At 32.1% G+C, this 10454-nt stretch overlaps 1 protein-coding gene across 1 annotated transcript in view; it reads left to right on the top strand.

Annotated features, from left to right (window-relative positions):
* The first annotated feature begins 201 nt into the window (after positions 1-201).
* The window catches only part of Oamb (Octopamine receptor in mushroom bodies), a 108633-nt gene continuing 98380 nt past the window's right edge, over positions 202-10454 (top strand). Inside the window, exon 1 of the mRNA XM_089709810.1 lies at positions 202-311. The gene's annotated coding sequence lies outside the window, so the exon portion shown is untranslated. The remainder of the gene's footprint in view (positions 312-10454) is intronic.

The following is a 10454-nucleotide window of genomic DNA, read 5'->3' as shown; positions in this document are numbered from 1 at the left end:
TAAAACCACGGAACACAGCTAGTAAATAAATAAACAGTAAAAAACCCAATGTTTGTCCAGCTTTCAAAATAACTCCATACAAATCGCTTACTAAAACTATCTATACAGTCGTAAAACTATAGAATTATGTGATTCATACATTCGTACTGAATTTATGAATTGGCTCGCGCATGCGTGAAAACCGCGCGCTTTCAGTTCGTGGAAGAATATCGTTAGAATTGGCCGCGTCGAAAGTAATTTACAAAGTTCGTCGTAAGTTTTAAACTGTCGTTAAAGTGTTGTGAAGTGTTGTGTTGTGGCGTGGAATATTGGTAAGGTGTTGTGTTTGTTGTTGTTTTATTATTGTTGTTGTTTAAAATTAGATTTAAGTGTTGGTGAATAGAGTCAAGCGATTATCTGCTTCGTGTTTTTTATGATATGCTAAAGCTACAAAGCTCTACATCGGAGTTTAAATGTTTTTTTAACACTTGCTATAAAATATTAGTTTTTAACCGACTTCAAAAAAAAGGAGTAGGTTATCAATTCGGCCGGTATTTTTTTTATGTATGTATTATGCAACAAGACAATAATTTATGTATTCAAATAAAACGTCAAATAAGTACAAGGAGTGAGATATATCGAAGAAAGCTAAATTACGTGTAATATTAAAATAACGTAACATTTTTCAAGTCGCGGTAATTTTCAATTCTTAGAAACCATAATATTAGAAAAACTCAAATTGTTTCCCGGAAAAGAAGCAACATATTGAAATATCTCCACATGATACTATAAAGATAAGCACATGCGCAATTATTAAATTCAAAGGTCGTAAAGTTCAAAGGTCATAAAGATTCAGTTGTCAACGAAGGGCTCTGGCAAATTCTAATATAGTTTTAGAAACATCTTCACCTTAATATAGCGACAAGCTACTGGTCCTGGATATATCCGGGTTGTTTCGGGTTAAAAGTTAAATTAAATATATCCTACTAGCTGTGCCCCGCGGTTTTACCCGCGTTGCTCTGCTCCTATTGTTCTTAGTGTGATGATATATAGCCTATCCTTCCTCGATAAATGGGCTATCTAACACCGAAATAATTTTTCAAATCGCGATTAGCGCGTTCAAACAAACAAACTCCTCAGTTTTATAATTATATAAGTATAGATGACACTCTTCAATAATGTGGCTTTCTATTGGCAAAATTATTTTTAAAATCAATTCAGTAGATCCAGAAATTACTAATTACAACAAAAATATAGATAAGTGATTTAATGAGTCACGGTCATGAGTAATAGTCAATTTTGTTTAAAAGAACGTTAAAGACAAAAGAACTGTTAACGTGTTTTTATTGCAACCCCGACAATCGAGCAGGCGTCTCACTTCATGGTAGGTGATAGCCTCCCATGACAATTCACAGAATTAGGAACACTTCGAACGTATTGCCGGCTTTAAGGTAAAAAAATATGCCGGCTTTAAGGTAAAAAAATATAAGTAGTATTTTAAGGTAGGCTTTCTGCTTGATGGTTCCCATATCATACTGTTTGGTGAACACGGAAGGTATTCACGATCTCGTAGGAAATAGTCTTAACTTGAAGCTGTTTATATTGATGTATAAAGACATCGGATTTGGAAGTTCTATGCAGAGAGAACTCAGACTTTGGTAAATCCTCTTAAAATGTACGATGGCATTAAAGCCAAGGAGGCTGTGGCGAAATACAGCGGCTACTAGTTTTGAATACCTCTTCAGAAGGTTTCTACTTTATATTATGTACATAGTACTGTGCAATTGTAAATAGCTAATATATACAATACTGCTACTTGGACATTTTAGAAATAAAAGGGTTCAAAGTGAAAGAGCAAGTCAAAAAATTATCATACTTTATTGATAATTTTTGAATTAAGATTATTGATGTAATCTTAAACAGGCTTAATAATATACTCCCAGATGATTTGGCTTTAGTCAAAATACGACCAAAATCGAAGTCACCAAGCGAAAAAATATTCAACATTGTCAAAAACGTATTGAGGTTAAGGGAAAAAATATTTAAAAGTCCGTCAAAAAGTTAATGGTTGCGAAAGAAAGATTCCCCGTGGGCATAAAAACGTGGGCTATAACAATTTAGTGTCTTTGAAGAAAAATGATAAAGATAAAAGGCAAGTTCACTACCAGTTCAACAGAATTTTGTGGTCGGATTGGTCGGTCGTCATTTTTATTGAGTTGTTTGGAAGTCTATATCCTAAGATATTTTTGTTTGAATTTAATGGCGAATAGTATTTTCTAGTGTTAGATTTTACGCGAGTATTATGCATTTAGAAATTAAAGATTTTTAACCGCGAACTTTACAGCGAGCGTGGTCACGGGCAGACAGTCTGCCCACCACGTTCGTGACAACGCTCGCTGTAAAGTGTTCGAAACGTCGGGAATATAATATAAAGAATAAATCGCGTTTAAAATCTATTTATGGCGTATTTTTCTTGAATTATTTAACCATTTGTTGAGGTACACTCCGGTTAGCTATTAGAAAAATATATCCCATATTACTCATTTGCCTTACAGTTAGTGCCTTTCAATTGCTTTTAAACAGTTTTGCAGTCAATATATTACAAAATTGTGATCAAAAATAAACTACTACTATATACATGCACATCTTTTTTCGTTATAATTTTAGTGAAGAGCCTGGTAGGTTATAATATATTTTTCGTTGACTTTAATTTTACTTTTTTTGTATCTTTTTAGAGACGACAAATTACTTCCTATCTCATACCGGAGAACTTTACTTTATTAATGATTCACTTCCAACTTCAGCCGAGAAGCTAAGGAAAAACGTACTTATATAAAAAAAATATCTTCACTAAATTCATATTAAAATAAAGGAGATATTTGCTTTGCATTATCACATACTTCAATTTTAACAGATAAGTAATAAAAGGTAGAGTTTTTCAATTCGTAACATATTTTTTTTAAATTTTATAATTAATTGAGAAATCTTAAGGTATAAACTAACCAAATTATTACCTATATCTTATATATAAAATTCTCGTGTCACAATGTTAGTCTGCATACTCCTCCGAAACGGGTGGACCGATTCTCATGAAATTTTCTGTGCATATCGGGTAAGTCTGAGAATCGGCCAACATCTATTTTTCATATGTACCACGGGCGAAGCCGGGGCGGACCGCTAGTAATATTATATAACACGGTGAATATAATATATCTATCTATTTCTGTCATGTTATACCTACTTAAACATTTTCAAGCTTCCGTATAATCTTTCCAAATTTTCCGTATTTTATACCTCGCATTTTGTATTTTGTAATGCAAATGAGCTTGACGTTACTTGCGATATATTATGTACTTGCATTTTTGGATACATTAATATGTATATGGAATTTATTATCTGTATAATGTAAGCTAAGCAGACAACTTGAAAGACAGACCAAAAAGTATAGTCCTTAGTACCTGGAAAATCTTCTGCAAAGATGTAATACAATCTTAAAAGATATATGTAATATGTATGCATTATGTTTGTATGCATGTATTTATTATATACTAGCTTCCACCTGCGGCTTCGCCCGCGCTGTCAAAGAAAAACCCGCATAGTTCCCGTTCCCGTGGGATTTCCGGGATAAAACCTATCCTATGTCCTTTCTCGGGTATCAAAATATCTCTATACAAAATTTCATGCAAATTGGTTCAGTAGTTAAGAGTCCTAATACAAAATTGCGCTGGACGAAAGCTAGTATTTTTAGGTTTGAACGCGATCATCGTGTAGTCGAGTAGAAAAGGCTAAAAGCGCTCAAAGTGGAAACATTATAGGACCTTATTATCTCGGTATCGTCTACTCCACCAATTCTAATCTAGTATCGTGGGCTTCCCGACTACTACGCGCGGGAAAAACGTACTTTAGTAATTTTGTGTCTGACGGAGCAGCGCAACACGTCCTACTCCCTAAAGCGCGGAGCGCGGTCTGCCGTAACAGCGTTTGCGCTCCCGTATCTAATCGAAAATTCTAGAGAACTTTAAAATATTCCATTACTTTCATAAATCATATAATATGTATTTTTTTGATTGCAAATTTTTAAGCATAAATCTATCATTTAATGTGTATTTTTTATTTATTTTTTACTCTGTTGTATGTTATAAAAATTCGACGCCAAATACACATAAAATTTCATCAAAGTAAGGCTATTTTAACTTAGATTTTCTTTGAATTTTTGAATAAAAGTACTTAAATTGCCTCGAGCATATTTTAGGATGTCTCAGTGTCTTTACTGTCGTATATTTTATAAGAAAACTTCTTCTTTTAAATTCCGTGTAAACTACAAAGACACGAACGTCCCGCATGGAAAAAATTGAAACACCTCTCAGGTTATTGGCTATTAAACAAACTGGACAATGAATATCAATAAATTGTCTGGAACATATTTTAGATATTGAATGAATCTTTAATGATATTATAACACATTGTTACTAATTTAGTTTCGTTAAACGTGCTCCTAAAGAATTACAGAATCAAGTCAAAATCACTCTAAAATCGATAAGGATTCTTAAGGCGTGATTGAGTAACTGAGTTGGCTTAGTTGGTAGTGGCCCTGCCTTCCAAGCCAGAGGTTGTGGGTTCGATTCCCACCCGAGGCAAATATTGATGTGATGAACATAGATGTTTGCTCTGGTTTCCATAACAGAAGCGAAAGCTTAGTATGTGATCAGATCGTGCTGTGTGTGAAAATTGTGAAATATTTATTTATTTATCAATACATATTATATTCTTTAATGATTTCAATGCCCACAGTTTCACCCGCGAACAAAACCACGAAACTAACATGTTCACTACTTATAACCTATAGGTTTAACTCTTGAAAATAATGTGGCCTATCTTTATCATAGGCTTGAACTATTTTCATTCCTTTGGTTTCATGAAAGCGTAACATACAGACAGACTATATTATAAATATATATCTATATTATAAATTTGTATATATTTATTGTTGTTTACAACGATTTTTATTCATTAATATAATACCTGACGTTGGTATGTCGTGACTGGTCGTCATTTAGTGTAATTTAGTAAACGCCTACGACTTCTAATAAATAATATTACTAGTAAATTTTTTTACAAGATAAACATAGTCTACGTTCCAAACACCAGCTATTAACTGGTGAAAGTCCTATCAAAAAAGAAAGTTTTAAATATTAGCCTTGTAAATGGAGAGACTATAAATTATTATGAGTTAGATTATAAATGTTATCATATTTGCACACCAAATCATTGGTTAGAATTAGTCACTTAATATTGTAACCAGAACCATCTCTAATTTGTAAATTCAAATTCAAATAATCTATTTGTTATGTGTAACTACATTCTTGCAAATAAATATAGTTAATTTGAATTTGAATTTTTGATAATTTTTGTAAGTAACTGCAGAAGATATAAAATATGAATAAAATAGAGTAAAATATTCGTGCAATAAATCTATATTATACACAGATTAGGCTTCGATATCGATTGTAGATCACGGTACAGGTACCGGGAAGCGCGTACCATCTTAGACCACATCTGCGAGATTGTGGTCAAGCGCTTCCCTATTGTCATTAAAAAAAAAAACATCCATTGAGACGTATATTAAAAAAATATTCAATATACAGTATTGACTTTCCTACGATTTTATTACATGTAGGTGATAGATGTATACATACATATAATATTTTTACCAATGTTCGAAGATATTTAATCGCAATATATGACCTAAAAAGAAACCTATATTTACCGTGCTATATTCGCAATTTCCTTTCGCGTTGGCACCGACATCCGCAACAGGGGTTGTAGCTTACCATTATATTTTATTTACCTTTCTCATAAAAACTGGCAATAATAATAATTCATTGAAATTAACGGTGTCAATAAATTATCAAACGCTGCGTCTGTGACTCCATAATAAGTACACATAATAATACACATAATTCCTGTGTAAATAATACTTTTAACATTGTTTTGACATAACCAGGGTAAAGAAGAAAAATTTTACTTCTCATATACTTTTTGTATAAGCTATCTTTTATTTAGTTCTAATTAATTATATGATTGTAAAGCTTCAAATCTGTGTTCGACCTGTGAGCGTTATAATTGATATTTCTCTTATGTACCTAGATCACGATAAAATTCAAAACAGATCGATCAAAAAAATACAACAAAAGATTAACCCTAGACAAGATAAATGTCAAATGCTTAAATACTGAAAAGTCACGTACAGTCAGCGAGTAAAGATAAACCAACTTTTTCGAATAAACTTTACAGCTGACTGTACATAATTAGACTTGTATGAATAGCCAATAAAATGGAAGGTAGCAGTGATTGATTATGGCCTCTACAATTGGGTGAATAAATCTAACCGACATAGATTAAAATCTAATTATGCAGAACCGACATTTTTCCTTTATAAAATAAATGAATAGAAATTATATTATGGTGAGCACAATGGTTACTTTAAAACCTTTCATTATAGCAATAGATTGCATAATTTTAAGCTCTACCTCTTAAAACATAGGTTTTCTCGTTAAAATTTTAATAATACATGCATAAATCAGCAGCAGCATCACCATTAACAAAACTCTTTATGTTTCCAAAACCGAAATCCATTTTAACATAAAAAACAAGCATCAGATTAACCTTTATTGTAATTTATATGAGAAAATTCAAAATAATTTAATAACTTTCCCACTTAATTTCTTGGCAGCACCATTATGTAAACAGGATATTTGATGTGCGGTCTATAACAAATAGTAGTTGAAAGTATCTATAAAAATTTAATACATATTTTCGATAATATGTGTTAAATTTATAAATATATAATATTTGAAGTAATAATAAAAATAGTATAATTATTTTAATGTGTTTTATTTAAGCTGTAACGAATTGAATTAAACAGTAACAAAAATATTATATTACCTACATACGTAAAAAACAATATGTCAGTCGCAGTTGTTTTTATTAACCTGACGTTTTCAAAAACAAGGAAATTCATTTATTATGATTAACTAGTTGACCTATATACTGTATTCCATTCACAAAATAATATATACTTTTTTCAACATTTTTCATTAGGCAGGTCCACACATAGCAAACATCCTCGCTAAGAACTTTCCTCGCGACGGCTGGCTCTATGTGGACGTAGCTTGGTCGAGGAAATCGGCGCCAAAACAGTAGCATATTATATAGTAGTATATACGTAGTAGGTATTAGTGGTCCGCCCCGGCTTCGCCCGTGGTACATATTTCGCAATAAAAGGTAGCCTATGTCCTTTCTCGGGTATCAAAATATCTCCATACCAAATTTCATGCAAATTGGTTCAGTAGTTTAGGCGTGATTGAGTAACAGACAGACAGACAAAGTTACTTTCGTATTTATAATATAAAGTATGGATAGACCAACTTCAAATGATTTGTCGAATAATTAAACTCATTTAAAACAAAAGTCAATTTAGTATGATTGGTTTTTAAGACAAACAAAACTCCGCTTTCGCCATCTAACATCATTGCGAATAATCGGTGATATTAATACCTATATTTTGAATTAAATTTGATATTTCAAGTTACATAAAATGTATTATTTAACTACTAGCTATGCCCGCGGTTTTACCCGCATTGCTCCGCTTCTGTTGGACTTAGCGTGATGATAACTTTCTTCGATAAATGGGCTATCTAACATCGAAAGATTTTTTTAAATCGGACACGTGGTTCCTGACATTAGCGCGTTCAAACAAATAAATAAACAAACCCTTCAGCTTTATAATATTAAATTACTATAGACGATTAAATTAGGTATTTCAAGTTACATAGAATGTATTATTTAACAATATAATTAGTAAGTATTTTAAAACACTGCACCAGAAAAATATGTTAGTATCACTAGAATTGGAAGAGTCATAGTTATATTTTTCATAATTTATATGAAAACTAAAAGATGGTGGATTTTTTGTCTAAAACCAGTCAATCATTTGACTCAAATCCCGCCCTTTCCATGTTACTAAGTTCAGTGTGAAAGAGACATTTGATGAAGTCAAAAACAATTTAAAAAATAATAGTATATGAAAGTTTTTATATTTCAGTGATGTGGTAGGTACTTACCTACCTATATTTTACCGATATGAGTATTGAGTAAGGAATAACTTGCGTCACTTACAATTCCTACAATTGGTATTGTAATTTCTCAAAATAGCCTGAACCTCAAGTTATCAACTATTTTCGTTAAAAAATTAAAAAACAATACTTTTGATCCTAATTTTGTTTTTTAATTGATACGTTATTCAATACGTTATCCATACTTTTAAATTATTCTAGACTAGTGGTCCGCCCCGGCTTCGCCCGTGGTACATATTTCGCAATAAAAGGTAGCCTATGTCCTTTCTCGGGTATCAAAATATCTCCATATCAAATTTCATGCAAATTGGTTCAGTAGTTTAGGCGTGATTGAGTAACAGACAGACAGACAGAGTTACTTTCGCATTTATAATATTAGTATGGATGAGTAAATTTATTTTTATCTGCCACCAAAAATAATATACGTACCTATCAAACGAATAGGATAATCATTATTAATTAATTAAAGAAAATGCTTTTAATTGTTAACAAATATAAAAAAAATCTCGTCATTTTGAAATCAGGCTTTTCCTGTATCTCTAAAACTATATCGCTGATAATAGAGATCAAAGAGGCTATCGCTAACAGGAAAACTTGAAACTCGGAGTATATGATAGAAAATAACAATGGATGGGTGCGGTAAGTGCGGTTTATTATGTTGGTATAAACAATTTGTTTTGAATTTTGGGAGACACGCCTTGCTTTCTGTTGTTGTGGTTTATGAATAACATTAGTTGAGCCTATATAGTACCTTTATATTACATAACTTACATTTAAGTGAAGTCCCATGTCCCCTAGTGGGGTAAGGGACAGGTGCATTATACATCTGATTCACTGATCGATTTTCTTTAGGGACAAGTAGGTGATCAGCCTTCTGTGTCCTACTAGACCAAGACATTTTTTTCTTCGTCTCCACCGGGAATCGAACTCAGGACCCCTCGGTGTTACGCTCACGCGTCAACCACTGTACCGAGGAGGCGGTCGAATCGAGTCTATTCTATAACTTACATTTGATTTGTTTTAAAATAACAAGCTATATATATATTATTATATACGCTTTGTTAGAAATCATGTTTGTATGGATCAATGAAATATCAAACGTATTTTTGTTTATCGAGTTAAATGTTTTAACTGAATCGAGGCAAAACCTTCGGCAGTTCCTGAAATATTTTCAAACCTTAACATAATATGTAAAATATAGTAACTCACAACTTTTATTCAATGTGTGCTAATGATCCACCTATGCATCATAAGCCGTTTCTGCTACTTCCAAATGTGTTACCATCTTCAAAAATAGTTACTAACAATATGCCTAAATCGCCGTTTACTAAACTTTCTACCACAACAGTAACATCCTATTACCGCTAAACAGTTAAACCAACGTTAAACATAAACCGGGCACCGCTCAATTTGTGCCAAAAACACAGTAGTTACTAGTTAGTAAATACGTTATGTACAAAACAGGCAGAACGCCAGAACAACAGCTATCTGATCTAAATTGCACGCTTAATGTTCTGCTTGTACTAAACTAGCAATTGTAATGGTTACATTAATGTTTTTCTCCTAATTTATGATAACTTTATTGTCTGGCGTGAAATATGATGGTTTTTGTTGTACACGGGTCTTTAGATTATTGTTTATTTAAATGTGTTGGGTTCTATTATTGTGTACTGCTTTTAATAGTAAATATGCTGGTCAGGACGTTTAAACGTTAACTATCTATATCTGCACTAATATTATAAAGCTGAAGAGTTTGTTTGTTTGAACGCTAATCTCAGGAACTACTGGTCCGATTTGAAAAATGCTTTCGGTGTTAGATAGCCAATTTATCGAAGAAGTTTATAGGCTATAATATATACCCTTAGACCAAAAGGAGCGGAGCAATGCGGTTAAAACCTCGGGGCACAGCTAGTATTGAATATGATTCAAGTATTTGGCCACAGATAATAAAATACTAAACTTGTATATATGTATTTTGGCTAACGTAATCTAAATAAAGTCAGGTGGAATCGTAAAATTATATTACAGTTCTAGAAGGATTTTAAGATGAAGTTTTTTAATTAAAGTGAAATGCTTAAGGTTACAAGCCGTTGGTTCCAATATTTGGGTAAATTTATGGCCTAAATAATTCTTGGTAGTTGTCATAAAATTATTCCAGAATAGTAGTAGGACTAGATAATTTTAATATAAAATAATGTGAGTTACTATGAATAATGCAATTAGTTTGGTGATGGAATAAGAGAATTGCATAAGAAACGACTAAATATTTGATTCTTCAATAACCGAGTATAATACAGAAAAACGTTATAATATATAGGTCAGTTAAACCTTCAGTAGAAT

The sequence above is a fragment of the Colias philodice genome, chromosome 23 (genome assembly GCF_061535455.1).
Source record: "Colias philodice isolate Cphi_HAF_F1 chromosome 23, ilColPhil1 Martin Lab GWU primary, whole genome shotgun sequence".
Lineage (NCBI taxonomy): Eukaryota > Metazoa > Arthropoda > Insecta > Lepidoptera > Pieridae > Colias > Colias philodice.
The sequence above is the reverse complement of the archived record's forward strand: the minus strand, read 5'-3'. Positions and strand labels throughout refer to the sequence as shown.